The sequence below is a fragment of the Pleurodeles waltl genome, chromosome 5 (genome assembly GCF_031143425.1).
Source record: "Pleurodeles waltl isolate 20211129_DDA chromosome 5, aPleWal1.hap1.20221129, whole genome shotgun sequence".
Taxonomy (NCBI): Eukaryota; Metazoa; Chordata; class Amphibia; order Caudata; family Salamandridae; genus Pleurodeles; species Pleurodeles waltl.
The window spans coordinates 1,426,286,803-1,426,314,802 of NC_090444.1; the positions used below are offsets into that span (position 1 = coordinate 1,426,286,803).

The 28,000-nt window shown below is 41.8% G+C and overlaps 1 protein-coding gene and 1 long non-coding RNA gene across 3 annotated transcripts in view; one reads left to right on the forward strand and one right to left on the reverse strand.

Annotated features, from left to right (window-relative positions):
• Positions 1–28,000, reverse strand: part of SMAP1 (small ArfGAP 1) — a 677,565-nt gene that overhangs the window by 614,856 nt on the left and 34,709 nt on the right. The gene's annotated exons all lie outside the window — the stretch shown is intronic.
• LOC138296519 (uncharacterized) lies at positions 20,068–28,000 on the forward strand. Its single transcript, XR_011203849.1, has 2 exons — positions 20,068–20,962; positions 26,962–28,000. It is a non-coding gene; the product is annotated as an uncharacterized lncRNA (long non-coding RNA).

Genomic DNA, 28,000 nt, shown 5'->3' on the forward strand with positions numbered 1-28,000 from the left:
CAGTCTGGGCAACATGCCCGAGATGTGGAGTAGTTGGGGCTGAATCTTTTCATATGTTTTGGGACTGCCCACAACTAGTGTCCTACTGGGAAGAAGTCACAACCATTGTGGCAGACATTACAGAAAAGGAGATTCCCTAATCCCCTGCACATTGCTTACTAAGCTGGTTCCCGCACACGGCTAAGGCAAGGTCTATAGTAAGTTCCTTTGTTCTGGCAAAACGAGAATTTGCGAGGCATTGGGAGGCAGCTGGCGGGGTCCACTGGTCACGGTGTGGTTTAAAGAGATGGGTGGGATACGAAGGTGAGGTCCCGCTTAGAGAGGACAGGCGTGCGTGGGGTTCAATGGATGTGGTCAGGGCATCGGAGGCGTTGATGGATTGTTTGAAGATTCCCAATATCTCCCTTCCCTGGAGGCATCTGTTGGTGGCTTAAGAACCCCCGATCCCCTAGTAGAATTGGCTGTCGCATCTGCAGCCCTGCTCATTGTACGTTGCTCTACACAAACAGCTGTCTAGCGTTTCCTATTGCTTTACTGGTCTACCATAGAGAGAGCGTGGTAGACCAAGATGGAGAGGGTGTGAGTGAGAGCTAGCCACAGTCGCACATGATTAAGTACTGATTATATGATATGTGAAGCTAGTGTTTGGCCTGTTGCTTCCGGAGAACTTGTAAACCAATAAAATCTGTTTACATTTTTTTTATTTTTTTATTCAAGGCAGCCTAGAATTATTGCACAACGCACGACAAGCTGCATTATAAATAGAATCTGTGAGAACAGCAGTAAAATGTTTCAAGACTGAACAGATACAACCACAAATGGAGAAGCTGTCCAGTGTATTCTAAATTCTTTGGATCATGAACATTCATTACACAAATTCGATTTTTAAATTACCAATTGTATCCACTTAGCCTTTGAATAAAATTCAAGACTAATGTTTACATTCACTAGGTAATCCACACCAATTCTGTCATTGTTCAGAGTACAACTAGGAATGTACATCCATTTACCATTGAGCATATATAAATTCCCTGTGGTATTTCTATTCAACACTCCCAACTGCAGAATTTCTACAGTGAATACTAGCGGTATTTGTAATATGGAACGTTAAAGTTGAGAGCATTCTTATGTTACTTTACAACACACATTGCTGTATTGTATTGTTGTTGTGACTTTTCAGTGTTCATATTTAAAAATGTTTTAAAGCTAAACTCGCCTACTCATACGTCTCCCTCGTGCCTCATACTCTAGTCCATGTCTCCTGTGCAAGCTAAGCCTTCTTGCCTCTTTTCTTGCCCGAGACAGACTAATTAGCCTTTCTACAACCCAGTTACTAAACACGTATTTTCTATCTCCTCCAGCCTGCTCGCCATCACTCCCAGTCACTGTGTCAACTCTCCTCGAACAGTGATGATACATGATGCAAAACATATGTCAGGAAACAGAAGGTGCATATGTGGCGGAATGCATGGGGTCGTCCCAGGTTTTTATAAAAAATGCATAGATTGTACCAGGAACCCACGGTTCTGCCCTTAGTTCGAATGTACATAAATAACATTTGACGGTTCCTCCTAGTCACTCTCAGACGTCATAACAGCAATGCTTCCCAAACCTTTTAGAACCACACCCCATTTTTTAGAACAAAACATTTGAGCAACTCACATAGCTTTAATAGACATAAGGTGGGATTTTTTTCAATGTAACTAAACAGCATTGTGTGGTACTGCACTTTCACTTACAAACTACACATTTACCACTCAAATGGCCATTGCATTTCTGACATACAGTTTTACTAATAAAACGATATTGTACACAAATAATGTGTCGAAATTGGTGCTGGTGAGTATTTATCATTTATGCATTACCAAGTAAAGTACCTTGATTTGTTGTGATCCAATTAAAATCTTTGTTTCCTTCCCACTTCAGAAGTACAAAAAAAAGTTTCATATTTGGTTTCTGAACTGCTGATGATTTACAGGCATTTGTGGGTTACAAAAATAACATCCTACAATCTTTCCTTTCAAACTCCCAGTGCTCCAGTAAGACTGTCAAGTAATTCACTTTTCTTTCCGTGACTGCAAAGTGAGAGGAGTTTGTAAATACCAACACCCATGTTAAAAACGTAAAGCTCCAATTTGTCATAAGGCATAGCCTGACATTTGATCTTCGTCTTTCAAACACAGCATATGTAACAAAATAAATACAGACTCTAAAGGCACCTTCGTTGCATGGACTTTCCGACCCACCTAAAATTGGCTCACGACCCACAGCTTGGGAGCACTGAATTAGAGGCATTTTTAGCGAACAGTGTAAACGAGACAGTGGCACTTCTATACGGAGCCTGGCTCGTCCCTCTCCATGAAGGAGCCACTGACAAGCCTGAAGGTACTAAACGGTAAAAGAAAGCTTTTGCCTACAGCAGGTCTCAACCCATCGACAGGAGTTTCTCACAGCACTGAGGCTGAACCCCTAAAGTAGGCAGGTTTCAAGAAGTGGAACATCCATTAGAACAGGAGCTGTGGTGGTGACGGAATGGACTACTTCTATCTGTAAACAGCATTTCACCTTAAAACCACTCGCAACATGATTAAAGCTTCATTCACTGCAATGTCCTAAAAATACTCACTTAATTATATTTATGCATTAGCTGATTAACTGGCATAGTTTAATGCTGCTTAAACCTTGCAGTGTTCAATAAAGATTTAATACAGTGTTAATAATAACATATCTTTAAGTGATGCTGCATATAATTAAAGTATAATGTGTTTACAGCTGGTTTTTTTTTAAAGCAGCATTTTATGGATACGTCAGTCTTACACTTTTTCATGCTTTCAGTGGAGTGTTTTGTATATGTGAAATGAACCAGGCTAGATTGTATGCCACGCTTCATACAAAGCTTTGTGAATTTAGTCAGGAAATAAGCAGAGGATCTAGATCTATTGTGTCTCAGGAAATACTGATCTCTTAGTAAGTGGCAATAAGAAAAAGTCTGAATCACTACCTTATAAATAAAAAGAGTTTATAAAACGTTTTCCTAAAGACCACTGCAGTCAGTACATACCAACAACAATTTATTTTTCAAAATGATAAGCACTTTTAGTTCCATAATAATAATCAATCAGTAAATAAGATTTGAGCGATATCTCATCAATTTTGCACATAAAACACTCGTCATTGCATTCTTAAGTACCGTAACATAAGAGTTGGTACATTTATCCCATAGTGGGGTTAAAGCAACCTAATCCTTGAACAACACATACAAACCATTATGCAAAGAAACAACTCAAACTACAACTTGTGGGCCAGTCGGATAGGGTCCAATCAAGTTCCAGCCATGTCCGGGATTTCCCACGATCATTAGGCAGGGAGGTTCAGTATCTCATGGGGTAAACAAACACTGTAATAGTATGTTTCCTCATATTCATCCCATCACTGCGGGAGGCACACAGCCAATCCTCTATCTCCTGCTTCAGCAGAAACAACTATAATCACCCTGCCAAAACCATCAGCTGCTGTCAGGGCTGCAAGGTAACAGCCCAGGTTTGGGCTACACTGGGCTGTCTTAATGCCTCAGTCCGTACAAACTAAAATGCAGTACAGCAAACATTACAAAGATTGAGAATTATTTTCAACACGTACCTGGTCTTAGGAAGGAAATCTGAATGATGTGAAAGAGGAACGAGCTCAAAAGGCATCTAATATACTAGGCCTCACACCTCTGTGAAAACAATCTAGATTGGGAAAAACATTATGATATTGAAAGGGGGTATAAACTATAAAGCCTAAATATCCTACATTTTGTAGGAGAAGGAAATGGACCACTGTTGACACCGAAGAATAACACTAAGAACAGAAAAAAAGCAGTGAAGCAGGACAGAAGTGAGAAGTGTGGCACAATGGTTAGAGCGGCAGACCCTGATGCAGAGATCTGGCCCGGGACCAGGGTTCAATTCCCACCTCGGTGGGTCTTGGGCTCAATTCCCTTGGACTTAGATCATTCTCACCTCAGTGCCTAATCTAATTGATGGGTCCCACTCTGTAACTCTGGGCAATAGCTTGCTTAATCTCCACAACGGCCCTCCCAGCGCTTGGATGCCTGACTTCACCCTGGGGCTGTCCAGGAGTGGGTGCCTCACAGGGAAAAGCCAGCAGGGGTTCCACAGCGGTATGCGTACAGCGCCTTGAGACCCTAACGGGTGAGTAGTGTGCTATACAAGTGCGAAGTTTACAGTTTAAGTTTATAGAAGAGCACAAGTGTGAAAACAGGGTTAAAATTACTAAAACTGTGATGCTACGAGTCAAAACATGAGTATCAATGTTAGTGAAAGAAGGCAAGAATAAAATGGTGTATGGAGAATGGCAATTATACAGAAACCAAAGGAAGGCAGAATTCTGTATCCAATAATTTAGAGAACAATTCATAACAAACAATGAAAGTCAGTGAAAAGCAGTTGAAATAAGCATAACGTAATTTCATAAATCTCAGCAGTTCTTTCTCCAATATAGGGTAAAGGGATAAAATGGTAGAATTTCATATACATTTAAGGAGTCTGGAGAAGTTGTGATGACACTATCAATAACTTTGACCAACTGATCCTCTGAAACAATAAAGATTCCAACAGCAAGACAGTATGCTCGACATTAACAGTGGTGACATTAGTCTCTTTAATCACTTACAAAGGAACATCCTAGCTTATGACCTTAAAGAAGATTATATCAGATAAACTAGAGGGTTTCACTCTATGATCATGAAAATAGTTAAAAGAGTGAAGGACGTCATTTACTTCAATGGAATAGTTGATAGTTTCTAAGCAAAATGTTTATAAACAAATTGAATAGATGTGGATTAGACAGGCTAGTAACATGGAGACAGCTTTAGGTGGGTGCAGCAAACAGATCCATTAAACAGAGTCAATGCCTAAACAAAAAAAAGAGACAATTAGGGAGACATTACAAGGTCAGGTACTTACAGGGTCCTATTTAATACATCCACTAAGAACATTAAAAGGGAGGTAGAAGATAATGGCTGTCTAAAGCAGATGCAAAGATATATCGGATGCTGAATGTTCTACAGCAGCGTTTCTTAGCCTTTTGACTTGTAAGGACCCCACAGAATCATTATTGGAAGCTAGGGGCCATGGCCTAAGCAATTTCTATAATTATTCAAGTACTCAAATATTTTGTGTAATTCAAAGTCAAATAGCGAAATGTTTGCAAATTTTCAATTTTGCTTATTTGTACAGACTTTATTACATTTTAATGTATTATTTTTAATATTATTCATTTTTGTAAAACAGTTATAGACCCCATGAGAAGGCTTTGTGGATCCCCAGGTGTCCTCGGACCACAGGTTAAGAATCACTGTTCTGCAGAGTCCCGTCAACATATTAAGATTTGGGGGCCATGACGGGACCATTTTAAGGATGTCTGACCTTAATGGCCTTAGTAGGCTATTAGAGACTGCACTGTCTACACTGTTATTACAGTTTAAAATGTCTGGACACAGGCATTTCAGTTTCACCGTTTACTAAAGCATGTTAATCAAACAACCACTGGCAAAGCCAATAATAAAAGCATATTAATATAGAACCGCTGGCCCTGCTGGTAAGATGCAGCAGCTTGGCAGCAAAGTTAAGTTATAGCAGGACCAACTAAGATGAGCTAATGGAGGCACTTACTGCCTGAACGGCATTTTGATGGCAGGGAGAACTTGGTGAGCAGAGTTTCCAGGCAGCCACCCAAAAACTGGTAAAAAAAAAAAAAATTTAAAAAAAAAACCCTGATGAATTCAATATTTTATGTCGTATTTTGATTCAGTTCATAAACTAATCATTTATTTCTTTTTTTTTTAAACTGCATAAGGTTTATTTTACTCTTTTTTCAGTACTTGAGTGAGACTCTGACACTACGATGACAGACATGGAGAGGAGCTCTGGACAACCACCTTAGTGTCAAGTTTGCAATGGAACATCAACACAAAGAATAATTTAAAAAACATTATGTAATACCAAAAAATGATCACTTTGTAAACATCGTAAAAATAAAACATGCAATTATGAATGTGCTATAGTTGACCATACTTTTCAGAAGTATAACAGTCACTCATGCACCTCAGTGGAGACACTCGTGTGATCTGATCCATGATGAGATGAACAAAAGAAGCCAATGGCTGAAAGAGGTGGACACAAAGCGCTGTACATTTACAGTATTAAAAAAAACAAAAAAAAAAACAGAAAGGGCTTGTCCTACACAAGACCTACAAAACTGGGAGACAACTGTATGATAGAGATAAGAGAGAGACTTACATAACCCTGCTTACAAAAGTAACAAATCTAGCCCATTAGATTCTTCCTATGTTTATAAGGTATATATAGAATTAACAAATATACCAAGAAGTACTTCTGGAAATCTGCAGGCCTCTGATTTTCAAAAATACTGTTCCTACTCCTCTATATTCAGGTGGTTTGTTGAACACTCAGGAGACACAGCTAAACCAGGCAAAATGTCTGTGAATCCCGACAAAGTTACATATTTGAGTCTCCAAGCATCTTCCATGTTCTACCACTAGAAGACACTTCTCTTTTCTTATGCCTTAAACCTGCATTCATGACAGTGGAGCAACAGCCATGCTGGTAACTTTTCCCTTTTTGCTAGGTGTCCTTTACAATACTAAAATGAGGCTTTATCTTGATTCTATGAATCAGCATGTCCAAAGTGATGAATAGGACTCAAAGAATGTGTGCGACCAAGCTCAAAGTCTTATCTCGATGGCACATACACTAAGAACATGATAAGCAGGATTCATTTTTGGAAGTAAACAAGCAGAAGAGCTATATTGGCTTTACTATACCTGATAAAATTAGGTTCTCATAACAATCCGACACTGCCACATGACTACCAAGGGGACTGCCATGGCTAGTGGATATGAAGGTGAAAATAAAATAGATTTCTTAAAATGTCCACCCATAGTGTAATTTGTATTAACATACATCATGGTTAAGGAACGTTTGATGCATATCACTCAACCAGTTTAAAATTCAGAAATGTTCTGTGATGTGGTAAAAAGTAAACATGTGTTTAATGAGTTCAATATACCCAACAGTACCAGACAACACACAGACATGAATTAGAGCAAGATTTAAATTTAAAAAAAAACAAAGTACCAAACTGACATGATGTAACAAGAAAACCGTATGCACGAAATTTAGCAACATGCCTAGAGATTAACTTAATTATAGTGTGCGCATTATCAGCAACAAACAAAAATGAAATGAGGACTGTGCCGTTTTTTTTCTTCTTCAAAAAAATGGTTAAGAATCAGCCACACTAACACATAAAGCTAGTTTTCTTCTCCATCCGTCCCAAGATTTCCAGTTGTTCACTAGTCAAACTTTTGTGCATACCTGTTTGTTTTCTCTGGGTTTACTGTGTTATCATTTTGCTTGCCTAAGCTTACAGTCACTGATTTCAGTTAACAGGCAACATTTTCTGTGTTTGACTTTTATGTAGTTGGTTTCACACAGCGTAAAATGGACCTAAAAGGAGTCAGTGTTTGTATGGTTAAACTGACCAGTCTACCTATATGGTTGGTGTTCTCCCCAGTGGGCCTAGTTCCTGTCCCCCAGGCTCCGATCTTGTCTGCTTCTCTTACCCTGTGTGTATGGTTCCCTAACCTAGTACTGCCACGTGACCAGTTGTCTTGGCCTGCATGCTTGTTTGGCAGCTGCTGGTTCCTCAATCTTCCTACATATGTTTGTTCTTTTTCCTAGGCTCCACATTGTGACTGATTTTGGTCCAGGCGTCCTTGCTCTCACTGTGCTTTGTGCACTCAATCTCCCTACCCCACCCAGGTTGCTGGCTTTAACAAAAGTCTCTTTTTGGTGATGGCTCCAAAGTATGTGATCTGCGAGTGCTTGGCTCATTGCTGTGTGTGGTGGGCCTCCATGATCAGGCACCCACCCTTCCCCAAAACTGATCTGTCTAGCCGACCTCTGTGCTCGCTTCTGCAGGATTCTTTCCTATGCATGGATTTCCTTCATACCTACTGAGACGAAGAACGCAGCTGGAGAATTCGGTTATTCACAAAATGAAGTGGAAGAACTACTGTCTTGAAAAGATCTACACATCTTTATTACACAGCCTGCTACACGAAGAAGCAGGTACGTTTCTGACTCTAGAGGATCAATGTTGGGCATTCCTTATGTTAAGCATAACTATATGATTTGCTGCACTACCACTCCTCCTGCCAGTACTTAACGATCCAAAGTCTCAATAGCGAGAGGATTTATCAGAGCGCCAGGTTAAGGTGGGTGATGCTTCTTGTCCTTTGTGCTTCTACAGGCTTCCAGAAGTCAAAACAGGCAGAAGATTTTGACTTGTGTATTTCTGTCTTCAATTAGTCTGAAAGAACTATTTCTGTAATTGTGTTCTAATTTCGTACCGAACTCGACACGTGCAAAAAATCTTGTGCACATATGTAGAAAGATTAACGTGTAGCAACACCTCTACTCTGAAAATCGAGGCTGGGACAATGCAGAAAAACTCACTGAAGCCCATGTGGCATTCTGTTATTAAACTGAGCTGCAAAAAGACATCACAAACGTTTGCTGTATTATATTTTATAAGTACATGGTGTGGGTTAATTATCACGCATGTGCGAATTGCTGTTGAAAAATGCCGAGAGAGCATAAGCTTTCCTGGCGTTACCGAAATAGCAGGTGTTAATGAGTATAGCATGGCAAGAAACGTCATGTCTGGCACATGCTGCCATCACGTGGTATTCGGTGTAATGCTGACGGAATGTTGCAAGCAAGCCCTTTAACCGCTGCAACAAGCTGCCCTGGCAACAGGACGCCCTAGAAACGTAAACATATGTTACGTATAGCAAAGACATTAACAAATGCATTTGTGCTACATTCAAAATTTCGCAACGTAGACAAAAATACACTTAACCCAGAACAAACGGACAATGATCCGACCCCCATACTGAGGTCATGTTACGTGTGCATCTGCCCACGAAAGAAAAGCAGAGAATAACCTGAATGAAAAGAACACTAATCAAACATATCATGACAGAACTGAACTGTAGCCGCGCATACCACTTGGGGCCAGGAGAAAAAACAGGAAATTCCTTATCAGCAGATTTCAGAGCAAGTGATTTTATAAAAGGCACCTCCAAAAATCGACAGTATTTTTTTTTTTTTAACTACACAATAGTTAAGAAAATCAGCTACATTAAAATAAAGGTTGGAAAGGTCCTATAAGAGTCACCGTTATGTGAAGAACTCGATGGCACCTAACTGCCTGCATGAAATGATTTGAATCTCTTTGGGGTGCAAAATAATATACTTCTGTGTACACACAGCGAGTATGGATTGTGATGTTTTCTTTCCTAGAGTAAGCCTGTCTCACTCCTAAAAAAAAAAAAAAAAAAAAAAAAAAAAAAAAAAAAAAAAAAAAAAAGAAGTTGTTTGTATCTGAATCAGAAGAGAGACGAAAGTACTTGGAGAAAGCTTTGATAATCTGGATTACTTTAGTGCATATTGTTTAAATATTAAATACTACATTTAGTTGCAATTCATTGAAAAGTACGTTTCACTCACTTTACACATAACTAACTCCGTTAGTAAAAACACATAAAGGAAGTGTACCCCAAAAACAGCTTGAGAATTCAACACCTTGCTTGCTGGGCCTTTTCCCATTGCAACGCTAAGTCTTTTTTTTTTTTAGGTTTCGGATGCTTGAAAAAACTTTTTTTTTTTTTTTTTTTTAACCAACAACACTTAACAAGGGGCTTGGAACCAGCCCCTTACTTACCTGAACTTACCACTGGATAAGTAATCCAGTGGTTGCTCCGATTTACCTGCTTTAGCCTGGCTGCACTTCTTCACGTCACTTCCTGTCGTTGTCTACGTCGACGATCTTGCCGTCGAGTTGTCTGTGGACCTAGTACTTCTTCCAGGCACTTCTTATTGGGCACTGACCAGTGTCCTTCCCGCTGGCTGCGATGCTGAAGGTACTTCTTTTTTTCTTGCATGCCGTCTTCCTTCTTTGCTGCTGTCTTCTTTTTGCTTCCCGCATGGAGTCTTCTTGCTTTGGTGACGTCTTCTTTCTTCAATGCCTTCTTCTCGGTCTTCTTTCTTTGTTGCAGTCTGTCTTTTTTTTCTTTCTACATACGGTCTTCACTGTCTTTACTGCATGCTATCTTCTATTTTCTCGCATCTGCACTCTTCTCCCATTTTCCCTCTTTTGCAGTCTTCCCTCTTCCCCCCATGATCTGCTGTCTTCTTCTGTCTTTCCCGCATGCCAGTACGTTTCGCCTTTGTCTTTTTTCTGTGTAACTGGATTAATAATAATAGAAAAATGTTATAATAATGTTTGTTTTTAATTTAATAAAACAAACATTATAACATTTTTTCAAGTATTTGTAAGTCAGTTACATGGAAAAAAAGACAAAGGCGAAACCTATTGGCTTTGCCAATGCTTGTTCGATTTGCAGTATGTCATACTTTGACCTTCATAATTTTTTATTTTTTTTACACATAAGATATTCACACCAAATTTGAATCGCCGTTTTCCAACATCCTGGAGGCTCTAAAAGGTACCCAGGGTTTGTGGACTTCCCTAGTGGGGAAAATAGCCAAAATATAGCTACATTTTGGTGTTCTTTTGCGAAAAATTGGAAAAAAGTCTATATTTGTCCCTAAAAATGACATCAACAAAAGGTTTGCTGTGGTTGGATAACCATCTCCCCAGCTTTCAAACAGAAGTATAGTTGTATCAAAATACGATTTTCTTACCACACTATTTACTTTTTTCTAAGAGGTAATCAATTTTTCCTAATTTTTGTGGTTTCAACCTACTTGCAGTTTGTGGTGGAAACATGTTTGACATCCGTGGATGATCCCGAAAAGCTATACATTTTTCAAAAGTGGAAAACAATTCTGAATTCAGCAATGGTTCACTTGTGTAAATCCTGCAAAGTTTTCCCAAAGAAACTAACTGTTAAGATAAAAAAAAAAAAATTCAAATGAATAGGGGAAAAAACCCTAATTTTTTATAACATATTCATCTGTAACTTCTTGTTACAATGGCCATTTTGCAAAAACAATATGCAGTTACGCCAGACAGATCCTACAAGTCGTGGTGAAATATAGGGTTTGTATGTTCCCCAACAACATGTGATAACCCGAGCCAATAAAATGAGGTGCACCTTACAAAGATTTTTGATTGTGTAGCGACTATACAGCAATTCAGATTGTCAAATATAAAAAATGGAGTTTCCTGCCACCCAGTGTTCCCCCACATCTCCCAATAAAAATGGTACCTCATTTGTATGGGTGGACATGGCGCCCCTGACAGGAAACAGCCCAGAACGCTACATGGAGAGATCACATTTTTCCACTCATACTGACCCTTTTTTGTTGCATTTTGGATAGCTGAGGATTTTGGGTGCCAGCTCAGACGGCACCTATGGAAACCTACCAACCCAGCACATTTCTGAACACTAGACATCCAGGTGGTTCCAGGGTGGCATGGCTTGTATGGCTCTAAATCGCTTTCCCCTACCAAGGAGTCCTTGCTAACTTCAGACTTAAACACACATTTTTCTCACATTTCTTTGAGAGATAGTTCTGGAATCTGTGGGTAGGCACTGATGTCCTCCCACTCAGCATCCCTTTGTGTCTCAAGACAAAAATGGTACTTCACTTGTGTAGGTGGGACTAGTGCCCATGGCAGAAAAGGGCCCATAATGGAATATAGACAGAACAAATGTTTACCCTTAAAACCAGCCCTTGTTTTGAAATTTGGGTAGCTGTGGATTTTGGGCCCTAGCTCAGCCGTCCACCAGGGAAACCTACCAAATCCAGACATGTCCGAAAACTAGACAAATGGGGGAGTCCAGGGTGGCATAACTTGTGTAGCTATCACTTGCCTATCTTACACAGAAGCCTTTGCAAACCTCAAACTTTGCCTAAAGTGATGCATTTTCCTTGCATTTCTGTGGCATAAACTTCCCAAATTGTCAGGGATCAACAATATTCCTATCACCCAGTGCTTCCCCACATCTCCTGATAAAAACTGTACCTGATGTTTGTGGGTGGGCCTTCTGCCTGTGACAGGAAAGGACTGAAAATTGGCATGGAGAGATCAATATTTTCCACTCAAAACGGACCACCCCCGTTTTTTCCCCCATTTTATATAGGTATAGATTTTGAGCCCTAGTTCAACTGGCACCTACAGAAACCTACCAAACCCATACATTTCTTAACACCCGGGGGGGGAGTACAGGCTTCTATATCTTGTGTGGGTCCCTCAATGTTTTCTTACTCACAATGTCCCACAACCCTCAAACTTTGGCTAAAAGCACAAATTGTCCTTGTATTTCAGGGAAGTAAAATTTCCAGGACAAACAGAGATCCACAAAATGCATACACCCTGTTTTCCCCTACTTAGCCTGACAAAAACACTACCTCACTTGGGTGGCTAGGCCTAGTACTTGCAACAGGCGTGGATCAAATCAGGGCAATGGAAGCCCCATGAGCACTGATCGTCATTACCAAATATATATTTTTTAAAACAGCCTCAGTATGCTGGGACGGCTTTTCCTTAGCAACCACACACAAAGCAAGCATTTGCAATGTAATGGGAGTTGCGTTTGCTCGTGTTGAAGCTATTAGCTTTGTAAACTCCTAACCAGACTTTTCTTGCAAAATAAACTGGAAATGAAAAGTAAAACAGTTTTACATAAGCAAGCCAACGGCCACAAAGAGCGCGAAGCAGACGCACAAAAGGAAATAGAAGTTTGCTCGCAGTGAAACGTATCGTCAAAAGTACAATTATCCATGTAACAGGCAAAAGTGCAAATATCCATTTAACAGGGTAGATGTCATGCAAAAGCGCTCAATGGCTGCCCAACGAGATCGCGCTGCCTACGAATTAAAGAGAAAAAGTAGTCCAGAAACCATGGAGCCGCGTATGTTTTCAGTAGCTGGCCGATGGGCTTGAGGCGGGCTAAACACCGGAAAAAAAGGCATGACGTATACATGCCTTTCACTAATTAAATCAAGCACATTTTAAAAGGCAAGCCCACGAACCAACCAAACTGATGGGCACGACATGGCCGTGGTTAAAACCCCACAGAGAGATTACACTAGGGACAGAGCGCTTTGTGCGCTCAACCCTAAAAAGTTATCCCACTGGTGTAAGTATCAAAGGGGTTCTATGCAGTGGGTGCATGGACAGACAGTCTCGTCCTGAGCACCATTGGGGATGCGCTGAAGATGAGACAGTCTCATCCTTAGCACTCAAAAGGTTAATACCTATTGCCATTGTAGTAGTTTACACTGAAACCCTTTGTAAACCCTACTTCTATTCCTAAAACATTTCTTAGTGTTTCAAAACACAAATACGTTGTTCACCTTTTCCATAGATGGCATGCATTCTGTAAAGGTTTGCTTTGTTTAGTTAACCTACTAAAAGTTGACAAGTCAATAAAGAAACATGGCACTAATCAGAGAGCAACTTGGTAGAACTATTCAAACACAGCTCCTAGTCTTATTCAATCCTTCCCAATCTGTATACAGTGGCAACTGAATCTCTGATCAATGGTAATTAGGAATTTATCTAAGGAGATCCACAAATCACTAAGTAATGCGTCAGTAACCAATGTAGTCTGCTCAAGAAAATGGCTTGCAACGTTTAAGACTATTCTAGAAAGAGGTTTTTGTTTATTGCAAACTATTAATCCCTGTGGAAATTTGAAGAGCAGAATAGCTTTCCTACACTCTGTAGTAGGAACAGAATTGCAACACATCTAGCTTAAAAATTATACTTCAAAGATGCCTTCGAACTCCTGGCCTTGCCTGTACAAAGTCTGCTGCTTAAATTGCTGCATTTCCATTTCATTTTACTGCCATCTTGCTATAATAATTACTTCTGAAGTGATATATGTATATTAAGTGTCAATAAAATTGTAAAAGGTGAAATCCAATCAGGCAGCTCCTGAAAGTCATAATCAAACTGCTTACAATAAGCATGGTTCTATTTATAATTCTTAACTGTGTATTTTATTGCTAGAACTCCTAATTAATAAATAAATACGTTACTATAAATGATAATGGGCATTGCCTTAGGATATTGCTCATCTCCAAAGCCTGTGCAGAGAACCCTCATGCAGTAGAATCAATTAAAACACATATTTATCAAAATAAAAGCAACCCGTCTGTAGTTCAAGAAATAAATTAAGTGTAGGGGCTAAAACAGAGTTCTGGAGAAATCCCTCTGGTACCAGAGCCCCGCTGGAATACATCCCTCACACATGCCATGACAATCACACTTTAAAGAAACCTAGCCGGAACGCTTATGGACAATGCCTTAATTTCTAGAAAGAGGTTGTTAATGAGATGGAGTAAAAGAATACTGAGCTACATAAAAGTGATTACAGTGATGAAAGAGGGTGCGGTTTACTGGTGAGGAATGGAGGTGATACCAAGAAATACATAACGTTTTAACTGATTCAATAGACCCACCACTGGTCCCATGTGATACTCAAACACAAAACACTTACGATCTGCTTGGGAATACCACAGATATAGCACTGAAAGTGCTGATTGTTTACTCATGGTATAGCAGTGCTCATAACTGATGGTCTTTACAGAGGAAGCATCCAAGAGATTAAGAAAATCTCACAAGCAGACAAGTGCAAACTGGAACAGGTAAGGCTGTATATTTGGAGCGCCGCCAAAAAAGTGAAAATGTAGCTGCATTTTATTGTTAGGATTGTTGAGTGTAAAAGAATGGCTGTAATGCGGCGGAAAGATGAACATTGCAAAGATACGATTATATCGTAGGGCAAGCTCCTGCAACCAGCTACTGTAGAAAGAGTTGCCAGGGGTTTTAAATCGAGTGAGTAATCCGGACGAGAGAGAATCTGTAATGTATTCATCAAATTACCTATCATCTAGAAAAGTAATGTGATTAGTGATGATTCTCAGTTATCATTATGGAATGATAAGCAAACGTTTGAAATGATAAATGAAGTGGTGTGGAACTTGTTTGGAAGAAGTGTTGAACTAGGGAGTGAGTTAGCAAGCGTTCAGAATATATTTTTTCTACTTTTCTTGTTTTTTTGGACATAAAAACTTATCAATTAAAAAAAGGTAAAATAAAAGGTTAAAAAAAAAAGACAGGGTTTGCCTTGAAAGGCACGACAACTGACTCTTGAAAGGGCAATCAATAAAAATTTGGAAGAGTTGTACTTGTTTTATTTCTATCAATACATTTCCACTGTGAGAAAACAGTAATCATGAGTAAGACTAAGCAAGTAAAAACCACACACCGGACATACCATTTCTAGGGCATACTAAAATAATTTAATTTACAAAAGGACATTAGGATAAAGATTACTTTTAACTGATGATTTTAAAAAGTCTCTGCAATATATGCAGGGATGTCTATCGTATTTGACCGCACTCTCATTAAGACATTATTACAAATATGCATAATAACAATTATATATGGGATAAGATATCCCACCAAACATTAATAGGATTTTGCAAGTCACAGAGAAGTTAATTTATAAGTTCACGAAGTCCAAGGTCATTTGCAATATTCTTTTAAGCAACAGCAGAAGGTATTGTATTCCTTGTAGTCCCACCATCACTTTCCCCACAAAACAATTTAAATTCTGGGTGTCCTGCTCTTTCATTTGAAAAAGATAGTAGATTTGCAGACCTAAAGAAGACTAGGTTTGTAGTGTAAAACATACCAAAACGCTGTCAGTAATCTGAGTTAAAAAGATGCTTGAATCCGTTTAATGTAAGTCAGATTTAAAAAACTGTAGCTCAGAATGTGTAGAAACCAGTCGCGGCTCGCGCAACACTAAAGGGGGCGGCGAAGGAGATTAAATTAAAAATATTTTTTATAGTTAATCCGAGACATCTGCCCAAACATACATGTGCTCTGAGGGGGAGTGGTGAGCACTCCCCCTCACACTAGTCTCCCCCGAGGACCCCACCCCTTTTCCACAAAAACAACAATAAACAGAGTTTATTATTGTTTTTGTGGAAAGGGATTGCAGCTGACGCTGCTGGTGGGGGAAGACGCTCCTCCGCCCTTATGGAGGAGCCGCCCCTGGTAGAAACATTCAAGAAGTCCATCTTTCCAGTAATTACCTATAGTATGAAAAAACAAACATGTTGCCATAATTATAGCCTTTCTGCTGATCATTATTCATTTTAGCCAGCTCTCTTTTTCCTTATTTAAACTATTTAATGCAACAGCTGATCCACTGCCAATGCCCGCACTACCTTTACAGTATGGTTGTCGGCAAAAGGTTGACTATCACAGGAAGAAAGAAAATGCTTTTGTTGAAAACACAAGTAATGTTATGTGTATTTGTAAAGAGCAATATCACCTGCGAGGGTACCCTGGCGCTGAGCAGGTAGCTGTCTGTCTGTCTCTCTCTTGTAGAATTAAAAAAAAGAGATGAGGCAGCTAATGTGGAGCGGCACGTCGTTCTACACTTAAGGAGCAATATAAGGCAACACCTGTCTTCCTAATCTGGTTCTGTGTATGTGTGGGATGAGTGCCAGTAGTGGTCCTGTGGAGGTGTCTAAGTGGTTGGTGGAAGATGCGACTGTTAAGGTTGGTGGGGCCTAAATTGTGCAGTGCCTTGAATGTGTGTGTGAGGAGTTTGAAATGAGTAGCATGTTGAGAGCCAGTGGAGCACCCAGTGGTGTTGTGTGATGCTAGTTCTGTGCAGAAGGTTGAGGATGAGTCTAGCTGCCACGTTCTGGATGGTTTGAAGTCTTGTGGTGAGCTGGTTGGTGATCCAGGCTTAGATGGAGTTCCTGTAGGCTAGCTTACTGATGAATAGGGGGTAAGTGACTGTATTTCTATTGTTGCTTGGGAGTCATTTGAAGATATTTCTCAGTATCTTCAGGGTGTGGAAGCAGGATGCAGTCACAGCGCTGACTTGTGCGGTCATGTCCAATTTGCTGTTGCTGAGGATTCTAAGGATACCGGCCTGGGTGTGGGTCAGAGTTTAGCTGGCCATTGGCTGGTGACCCACAAGAAGTATTTCTTTTCTTAAACAAATCAAAGTCGGGACACGAGGAAAGAGCTTCCCTCACATCCGTAGTTTGATTTTCTTTGTTTTGCTGTAATGCAAGCATGCAGAGCATGCAGTCATTTAAGCAAAAGAAAGTAGATCCCGCTAATAGTGCAGTCTATTTTCACTTCTGATCGGTGGCCTTAATTCTTCCTAGCAAGCACAGATATCTGGAGTAGAGGGAAGAGTGGAAAAGGGATGATGCCCCCTTCCCATGCGGTCTCTCTCTAGTGGATTGCCCTAAAAGGGCAATCCATAAGCAGGTATACATGCCACTAGACGTTAGGGAGAAGGTCTTCGCAGGGAGGGCAACCAGTTGGGCAAGAGCCTTTGCTCATTACCCACAATGGTCAGTACAGTCCTTCTGCCCTCACTTGGAGGGGTTATTTGGGGGATTGCTCCAATCTGCCCCCTTTCTGAGTTAGAAAGCCTACAAAAAAAAACAGGGATTTTTGCAAAGTGGAATATAATGGGGGTGAAACAGCCTACCCTGGCACTGGGCCGTTCCACCGCCCCACAAGGGGTACACTCTTACTGCCTCATCAGGGGGCAGATAGGAGAGGTATGCCCCCCAGCGTACCCATGGGGATACCACGCTGGAATCAATCAATGTCCCTGACCCAGAAGTGGTGTACAGTCTTTCTGCATATTGGGGGGCAATTAAGGGGATATGGCTCCAATCTGCCTCTCAGGTAGGAGAAGAAAGGCCACTAGATAATCGTGAATTTTCTTTCTGGGTGAAGGGTGGCCCCTTGGGGAAGGGCTAGTGCTCCCACTACCTACCGTGGGCAATATAGTCTCTTTTCTACCCCATGGGCAGACTGAGGAGTTTGCACCCACTGGCCACCAAAAATGTTCACATAATGGAAAATAAATGGGGTGAGGGTGGCACACCCTGGTATTGGACTATATTTTCACCCCAGAAGGGGTACAAAGTCTTTCTACCACTGGGGGCAGACAGGTTGGATTACCACAAATCTCTTGAAGAGGGTGGCAGAGGCAGAAAGGCCTCTGCTGCCCAGGTATCTGGTCCACTCGTAAAACCATACATGTCTTTCTGCATGCCTGGGGCCTACAGAATGTCCAGTTCAAATGGCAAGGAAGAGGAAATCAGGATCGTCTTGTGTGTAGTTTTGATAAATGGGCCGGTAGAGTAGTTGCCTTGCTGAATGTCTGCAATACTCGGGCCTGGGATCAGCTGGCAGTCTGGGAACTAGACACTCAGGGGAGTCCAGGGTGGTTTAATTTGCATGGATCCTACTAAGGTTTCTTGCTTCGTTTGCCCTGTAAACCTCGAACTTTGAATAAAATCATGAATGTTCCACATATTTCTGTAAAGGAAATTTTGGAATCTTTGGGGATCCACAAAATTCCCACCACCAAGTGTTACCAAATGTCTCCCTATAAAAACTGTAACTCACTTGTGTGGCTAGTCCTAACACCTACGACATCAACAGATCAAATTAGGGACCATGCAAAGTCAACATGGTCTGGGTAAGAAAACGTTGTGGAATCCACACAATTGACACAACCCTCAACTCTACTGGGTGTCTAGATTTAAAAAAATGTCTGGGTTAGGTAGGTTTCCCTCAGTAGCAAATGAGCCCCCAACCTGAGAACTGTAAATATCCCAATCACTAAAACAGGTCAATTCTTGGCAGGAAATGTTGATATCTCCACATCGCTTTAAGCGGCCTTTTGGAGGTGCTAGGATGAGCCACACAAATATGGTAGCGTTTTTATTAGGAAAAGTGTTGGACCACGGACTGGGAAGAATTTTGTGGCTCTCTGATAAGTCTGAAGCTTTCCATCACAGAACTGTGAGTAAAATGTGTGGTTTTACACAACTGTGGACTCCCCTGTTTGTGTAGTTTTCAAAAATGTCTGAATTTGATAAGCTTCCCTGGGTGATGGCCGAGCCCAGGCTCAAATACCACAGCCACACTCCACCTCTCAAGACACAAAGAATGGGATTTGGCACAGCCCCTTTCAACCATTAGCTTCTGTGAAAGACCCTCTTTCCGCAACAAGTTTGAAACATTGTTAATTACACCTTAGATCAGCTGACGAGAAATTCATTCTCATATCATGCTTTTAGATGTTTGTCATTCTGCCTCCTACTATGTGCTTGCACTGTAATGCAAAATTACTATTTTACTTTTTTACATCTACAAGTTCATGCAAACATCAAACTTTTTGCCACATTAAATTTTTTCCTTCATATTTGATTGCACAAAAAGCAATCTTTTCTTTTACTGCAGAAGCCGCTACATAGGCCACCATCACAGTACCAATACCAACAACATTATCACCACCAATATGACCAATACCACCAAAACAAGCAGCAATATCACTAACCACCAGTACAAGCAAACTGATTCCTAGCTAGTGGAAAGTGGTGCTTTCCCATCTAAGGCAATCAACGGCCAAGGAAAGAACAAGTGGGGATGTTCCGACAGAGAGAACAAACAAGATTTCTCCTAGTTGACTACAAGGGCAGAGGCCCTTGCAAACGCTTCAAGGGACTGGGCTACCGTGTCAAGCCCCTCTTTAGCATCTCAGACAAAGACTAGGATAGCATCAGAATAGAAAGATGACATGCATGGCTCCCTGGAGGGCAATGCCCTAAATTCAGCAATCTCTCCTCCTTCTGGCCGCTAAGGGCTCCACAGCTAAAGCAAACAACAAGAGGGAGAGGGGCAACCCTGACTGGTGCCCCTGTCTACTGCAATTGGGTTCGAGATAAAGCTCTTCGGTCTAATCCTCGCCACGAGTGCTGTGTAAATGAGTTGGGCGATTCAGAGGAACCTAGGGCCAGAATTAAATACGCTGGCCGTTTAGACCAGGGGCCTTCCCCCAAGGCTAGGTCCATGAATGCCGCCTTTATTATCTGTACAGTAACAGAACTCGCTAGCTCTTCTTAGAGATCAGGAAAAAGTTGAGGGATGTTAGAATTCATTTTGAATTGCTTCGTTTCTTTTACACGTGTAAGTTTGAGCTTTTGTTGTCTCTGAACGCACTGTCTATCACATATGTTATCTTATGTATATTTGTTTAGGTAAAATAAGCCTGGTTCCACGCCATGGGCTTGCAGCTGGTTTCTTTCCCTAACTGGGGCACTGTATTCATTATAATTGTGTGTTCAAATAACTAACTGACCTCGGCTGTGGTATTTTGGGGAGGGAAAGGCTGATATCTATACCTTTGAACAACGTAATCCTTTGAAGGGTCTCAAGAATGTGGGGAGTCAGGCAGCTGCAGAAGGGAGGCAAGGACAAGACTGGGAATGGAACAAGTGTGTGGATACTGATTAACTCCTTAAAAATATCTGTATGACGTATATCATTAGTTACACATTTTATGTATCCTTTGATGTATGAGTATAAATATCACTGTTAAACGCTTTATGTCAGCACACTTTACTTCGGGCCTGGGATGCCAGTGGTAAACCTGTCCTCTTTGCTGCAGCAAAAATAAACAGACCTTTGGTCATTGATTTTTCACTCCGGCTCTCCGTGTCAAAACTCCTTTGTAAATGCATTTGTAAGTATCTGCAAATATGTGCATTTGACAATTTGGCGCCCGAACAGGGACCTTCCAGTGGATATCTTCAGTAGCTCTGTCACGAGACGTGCTGCCAGTGGGGGGACGCCGTTCCGGAGGTGTAGATTCCAGGGGCCCCTGCACAAAGACTTAGTTTCTGAAGCAGCTGCATCTTATCCACCGGGCAGGTTTCCCCCCGTTTTCTCATGATGTCCCAGCGAAGTCCCTGAAACATCGGTGTTTATCTTGACGGATTAGTCTGACACGGGCGGCCGGAGAGAAATCCAGGAAAAAGCAGATAGTCAGGTAAGACTGTTCCTCGCTGGCTATTTGTCTGCTTTAACTTGCATTTGAGAGAATAATTGTTTTTGGATAACTTATCATTTTTGGGAATGATTAGTTCTTGGTAAATTTGCATTTGTACAAGGTACCATTTGACAATTTGTATTACATGTGTTTTTCTTGTTTGAGTAATTTGCCCAGGCCTGGAGCAATTTGTAAGTTGGTAAATATTTGAAAAGGTTTTCTTTCGTGCACATTTGAAAAAGGGTTTTTTTTTCGGTGCAGGTTGCATTTTGAAATTTGGTGCGTGTTGCATTTTGAACAAATTAAAAGGTTAGATATGGGAAATAAGAAATGTTGGCAAGGGTTATGTCTTTGTTTTCGCCGAAATCATGTGCCACGTTTAGATAAAAAGCAACCCATTCCAAAAGAGGGAACACCAGGGTGGGACATGTTAAAGGATTATGGTTTAGAGAATAATTTGTATAATAGTATATGGCGCAAATATACTAGACATTGTCCTGACCTCCAGTGGCCGGAGGATGGGTCTTTTGATTTAAAGAAACTAACCTACCTACAGGAATGTTTGTTTCATAAAAAGGCTAGACAACATATGTTTGAAGTATACAGAAAATGGGAAATTGAGGCCACCAAAAGAAAAACGAAGTCAGATAAACTGTTAGAGAAGGAGAACCGGAGAACCATCATGCAGAAAGCCGCCCTGTACCACCATTCCCAAACCCAGAAAAGAATTGAGTCTGAAGATAGAGTCCATAGGGCCCAGGTGGAGGGAAGTTATGTATCAAAGCCAACAGAACCCAAACATGCATTAGAGGAAGATGAGGTAATGCTACAGCTATTAGATAATAGCCCTACTGCACCTCCACCTTACACACCCCCTGCAGTAGCCCAACCTATCATGGGGGCACAGCAACAGCAGCAAGGGCAAGGGCACAATTTGGGAAATCCAGGTGCACCACTACAGCAGCATGTGCCACAGCCACCACAGCCTCTAGCTCAAGCCACCCAAATAGCCCAAGTCCTAATCCCTCCGCCACCTGCCCCACCACTACCAGCCAACACTGCAAGGTTACCAATAATGTCCCCTGCCCCTAATACCCCAAATGGACAACGCCGACGGTGCACAGCCACTCACTCACTTTCACCCATATGGAGCACACCTATGAAGTCGATTTCGCCCCCTGGTACCCGCTCCACTATTGGGGATTGGGAAAAACGGGTTATCAAGGATCAGTCAGATAACTGGATGTCACATCTTATTTACACCCACACCGATATTATGGACACAATACAACAGATGTCACATTTTGGACAGCAATTAGCACTGTTGTATATGATTGAAAAATTGGAGAGGGATTGGAAGTCTTGCATTACAGATTCTACCCCTCTCCCTTATGAACAAGAATTAAACCAATTATGGCGGGACAGTAGGGCTTGTATTCTTGATAGTAGCAGCATAAATGAGGGAGTACGCATTTGTGTCATAGCCAGGGAAGATGTTCTAAATAGATATGACAAGGGGTACCCAATGAGGGAAGTGCACCCTGATATGCCCACTGCAGCTGCAGTCGCAGCAGCAGCTGCCGCCGGACAGCCAGCTCCCGTGCCGGTGGCCCAATTTGTTCATATACCATGGAAAAGGGAGGAGGTAATGGCTATAAAGAAAGACTTGCCAGACCCTCGAAAGAATCCAGCTGGATTCTATCGGGACCTTAGAACTGCCATTTCCACCACAACCATGACTCTCAAAGACATTGACTATTTTTTTGGTGTTTTATTGGGTCCTGAAGTTTGGCATAAAATTAGAAGAGTAGATGATGCACCTACTTTGGGAAATACATGGGGGGGTTTAGAAGCACATGAAGCACAAAGGGCACCAGGAACCCTGCCGCATCAGGATATTTTAGATTTACCTAATCGGATATTGACTAAGTTAGAAACTGTTATACCTCTTCAGACTGTGGATTGGGGAAAGCTTGCCACTTATAAACAGAAAATAGGTGAAGATGTCCCAGATTATTTTACTCGAATTGAACAAGCGTTCATAGATTTTAGCGGTCAAGACCTCGCCACCGTAACAGGTGTCACACTATTTGTAGAACGCTTTGTTAATGGCCTTCTACCTGAAATATCACAAAAATTAAAAGCAACAGAGAGTTCGTGGATGACGAAGGGACAGGCAGAGATTTTGCAGATGGCGCAATACTAGGAGAGCAGGTACAAGGAAGAATTAGAAAAGAATGAGAAGTCAGTAAAAGAATTGAAGAAAAAGGCATTATTACAGCAGGCATACCCTCAGCGGGATGCAACCCCTCAGCAAAGGGGTGGCCCACCAAGGGGACGGGGAAGGGGTCGAGGCCGAGGTACATCTGCACCACCCCAAGACCGCCGATTAAATATCAACCAATGTGCCTACTGTAAGCAGGATGGACATTGGCGTGATACTTGCCCATTACTGGAAGGAAGGCAAAGTATGTCACTTCATAGAGGGAACGCGGCAGGTAATGCACGAGGACGAGGAAGAGGTAGAACTGATCAGAATTCGCAGAATGAGAATCAGGTCCCGCGTAACACTAATATTTTTGACAATGCATTTGAACGACAATATTATGCTGATGATTTCTTTTCTGAATCCTACAATTATTAGGACAGCCACAGACAGGGCCAGGGGCGAGTAAGTATTCCTGTAGATCAAAATGGTCCCTACATTGATGTAAAAATCGAAGGAGAGGGCCATAAGTTTCTTCTAGATACTGGTGCCACCAGAACATCTATTGCACATTCTGCAGTCCCCGGGGCTCCCCTGTCTGGGCTTCATACCACATCAATTGGGATTTCTGGAATCCCCGTGGTGAGCCCCATCTCAACACCTATGAGAGTAACTGTAGGCCCATTTACAGTACACACGCCACTCTCTTTAACATCAGGTTGCAATGAAAACTTGTTTGCATTAGATTTGTTAAAGAAATTAAATGCAGTTATTCACTGTTCAATGGATGGTGTCTATGTAACTATGGATAGTGTTTCCCCAACTCGGTGCATGTTCTCACAGGAATACGACTTACCCCCAGAGCTACAGGAAATAGACCCTCGCTTATGGGCCAAAGGCAAGAATGATGTAGGCATTATGGATATCGACCCTATTGTAATAAAAATCAAACCAGGTGCCCGGTTACCTCGTGTTCCTCAATACAAATTACCTAAATCAAGCGAAAAAGGGCTCAAGGCAGTCATATCTGATCTTGTGCATGCAGGTGTCATAAAGGAAATAGTGAGCAGCCCATGTAACAGTCCAATCCTTCCTGTTGTAAAGAAACGAAATGATGCTAATAGATTAGATGGTGAGCAATCATTTACTGATAACACAGTATATCGATTAGTTATTGATCTCCGAGAAATTAATAAAATAGTAATTCCCCAGTTTCCCGTGGTCCCAGACATGAATAGTCTTTTCACCATGATCCCACCCTCTGCGTGTTTTTTTCACCGTAATCGATTTGAAGAATGCTTTCTTTAGCATTCCAATTGCCGAAGAATCTCAATATTTGTTTAGCTTTGCGATTTTTGGTAGATCATTCGCGATGACAAGAATTCCACAGGGCTTTGTTGAGTCCCCGAGCATATATAGTCAATGTCTTAAACGTCAATTAGACCAATTCAATCCACCTACAGGCTCTGCGTTGTTGCAGTACATTGATGATATTTTAATTGCCTCAGATTCCATGACACAATGTAAGACTGATACTGTTGCATTATTACATCATTTAGCACCTCTGGGCCATAAGGTGTCCCTTCCAAAATTGCAGTATTGTAGAGAGGAGGTCACCTATCTAGGACACCTCCTCTCTAAGGAGGGAAGGAGATTACATCCAGACAGAATTAAATTGGTTCATACAATGACTGCACCACGCACCCCTTCTGAAGTCCGAGCATTTTTGGGATTTACATCTTTTTGCAGACAGTGGATTCCAAATTTTTCACTTATAGCAAAACCATTGACTGCTCTGACACTTTCAGATGTGCCCTCTCCTGTACCTTGGACTGACAAATGTGAGGAGGCTTTTCAAGAATTAAAAAAGGCGATGTGCTCTGCTCCTGTATTGGGTAATCCGGATTACAGCAAACCATTTGTTTTATTTGTGCATGAAAAGCATGGCTGTACATTGTCTGTTTTGACACAGGCCCAAGGTGGGAGACAACGCCCTTGTGCATACTTCTCTTCCACCTTGGACACTGTGGCGCAAGCTTTGCCTACTTGTCTTAGAGGAGTGGCTTCTGCAGCAGCTGCGGTGAAACAAAGTGAAGGGTTTGTTGGTGGCAATCCGCTCACTGTGATGGTTCCTCATGCCGTTGATATTTTGTTAAACAAGACACAGACGCAGCACCTCACCAGTGCTCGTCTAACGGGTTACGAATTAACATTGTTCAGTCCAAATATTACTTTGAAGCGGTGCAATGTCTTGAACCCAGCTACGTTACTACCCCTCCCTCAGGACAATGTGGAATTTGATCATAATTGCATTTTTGCCACTGAGGAAGAAACTAAGGGACGGGTAGACTTGACAGACACTCCCCTATCTGACCCACAGGGAGAGCTGTTTGTAGATGGGTCTTGCTTCAAGTTACCAGATGGTACGACCACTGCAGCCTATGCCGTCACCACAGTCAAAACAGTGGTTGAATCTCATAGAATCCCGCAAAATTCGGCACAGGCTGCAGAATTAATTGCCCTCACCAGAGCTTGTGAAATAAGTGAACATCTTAGTGTTAACATCTACACTGATAGCCAATATGCGTTTGGTGTAGCTCATAATTTTGGGCGACTCTGGGCGAATAGAGGCTTTATCACGTCACATGGCACTACCATCCAGCATGGCAACTTGATTGTGACACTTTTGACTGCTCTCAGTCTGCCCCGTCAGGTCGCAATCATTAAGTGTAGTGCCCACAAAAAAATTACTGATGATATAGGACGAGGAAATGCTTTTGCAGATGCTACAGCGAAAGCAACAGCACGAGCACCATTTGACAATGCATATGTTGAGAGTAGCATCAAGGGAGAGCCCCAGTACGAAGTATTAGAAAATACCATGCAGTGTGTGAGAGATATTCAAGCAGAAGCAACAGCAGAGGAAAGGGAACAGTGGGAGAAGAACGGTAGACTAGACAGTGAGGGTTGTTACACAGATGACACAGACAGAAGAAGATGGATGTTACCTAATTGCTATGTACACGCTATGGTTACTATGGCCCACAGTCCTGCACACATCAGTGCCCAAGGCATCAAGACAACTTTGGACCATGTTTGGAGTAATCCTCTGATATCCAAAGCTGCTAATAACCTGGTTAAAAGTTGTATGGTGTGTGCAGTGCACAATGCAGGAAAAGGGACCCCTACGCCCCCTGGTCACTTTGCCCCTCCTGATCTCCCTTTTGAAGCTATACAGATGGATTTTATCCACATGGAACCGTGTAACAAACTGAAATACGTGTTAGTGGTAGTATGCATGTTTTCAAAATGGATAGAGGCCTACCCATTAAAAGACAATGGTGCTCTCTCTACCGCCAAAATATTACTAAAAGAATATTTTCCTAGATACGCCTTGCCACGATTAGTCTGGAGTGACAATGGCAGTCATTTTTCTAATGAGGTAATGGAGAAGGTCTGTACCGCCCTTAACATCAAACATCGATTTCATGCTGCAAATCACCCACAATCAGCGGGCCTTGTAGAAAGGTATAATTACACCTTGAAGAGCAAAATAGCTAAGATTTGTGCTGAGACCAACTTAAAATGGCCAGATGCTTTGCCCCTAGCATTAATGTCCATCAGGATGACTGCCAGTAGCAAGTCACGATTATCCCCCTATGAAGTTGTCATGGGGAGGCCAGCCAATATCGGGGGGGTACCACGACCAAAGAAGCTTTCTGAAGTGCAATATCCTTTGTTTGTAGATTACTGTAAACAATTGACTAAAGATTTGCGTTTGATCCACCAACAGGTCAAGGCCAGCCTACCGACTCCTCTTGAAGGCCCTGGTCACCCTTTTAAGCCAGGGGATTGGCTTATGACAAAGAATTTTCAAAGAACCAACAGTCTTCAGCCCAGGTGGCGGGGGCCAGCCCAGGTACTGCTTGCAACACAGACAGCGGTGAAAGTGGAAGGAAGGAAAAACTGGATACATGCTAGCCACTGTAAGCGTGCACCAATTCCACTACAGAGTACTCTAACAGCAGAATTACCATTGTCTCCTGATTACAGCGAAGTAGGGAGACAGGAAACACCTCCACAGGTTTCAAGTGCTACTTCTGCTCCTGCGGTGACACAGCAGCCCAGTGACGAAGAGTTGCTGTTTGAAGATCAACAAACTCATCGATACAACCTGCGTCCTCGCCCATCCAAATGAACAGAATTTTGAAGGTGCGTAAGGTGGTGACCCCTACGAAAAGCTACATTTACATCACCCTGATAGCTCCTAGCTTGGAATTGCAAACTGAGGTCTCTTCTGAATGGCCAAGGAATCCTTTGCTCAGCAGAATACGGCACGCCTGCCTTTGTGAAATACAGTTCCCCGCTTTCACCGCCACCGGCATTTCCGATGCCATTGATGTACCAGCATTAAAACGAGCTATCCTCACTGTTGTTACGCACACTTTGGGCGACGAGGTTGTAAATGACTGTGATGACTAAAATTCCAGCATGAACACGGGTGACTAGCCTGTGCAACGACACCAGAACATTGGTCAGAACAATTGTCTCAACGAGAACACAAGTATAGTGGGATGCAGCTTGTGCAACGCTATTCAATCAGTGGGTAAATGGAGTTAACAGTTCTGTGACTGGCGAGAAAGAAAAAAAAAAACCAAGTACCAGTTCTACGGAAGCGGCCAGCCATTAGGGTTGGTGCGGTTTGTAGTCCCAGCGGTAAAAAAAAAAAAAAAAAGAAAGGTGCCCTTTTTCTGTTTAATACCCAAGCACATCACTAATCTGGTTGAAAATTGCTGGCCTCCGCCCTCATTTTGCTGAGACACTGAACGAAA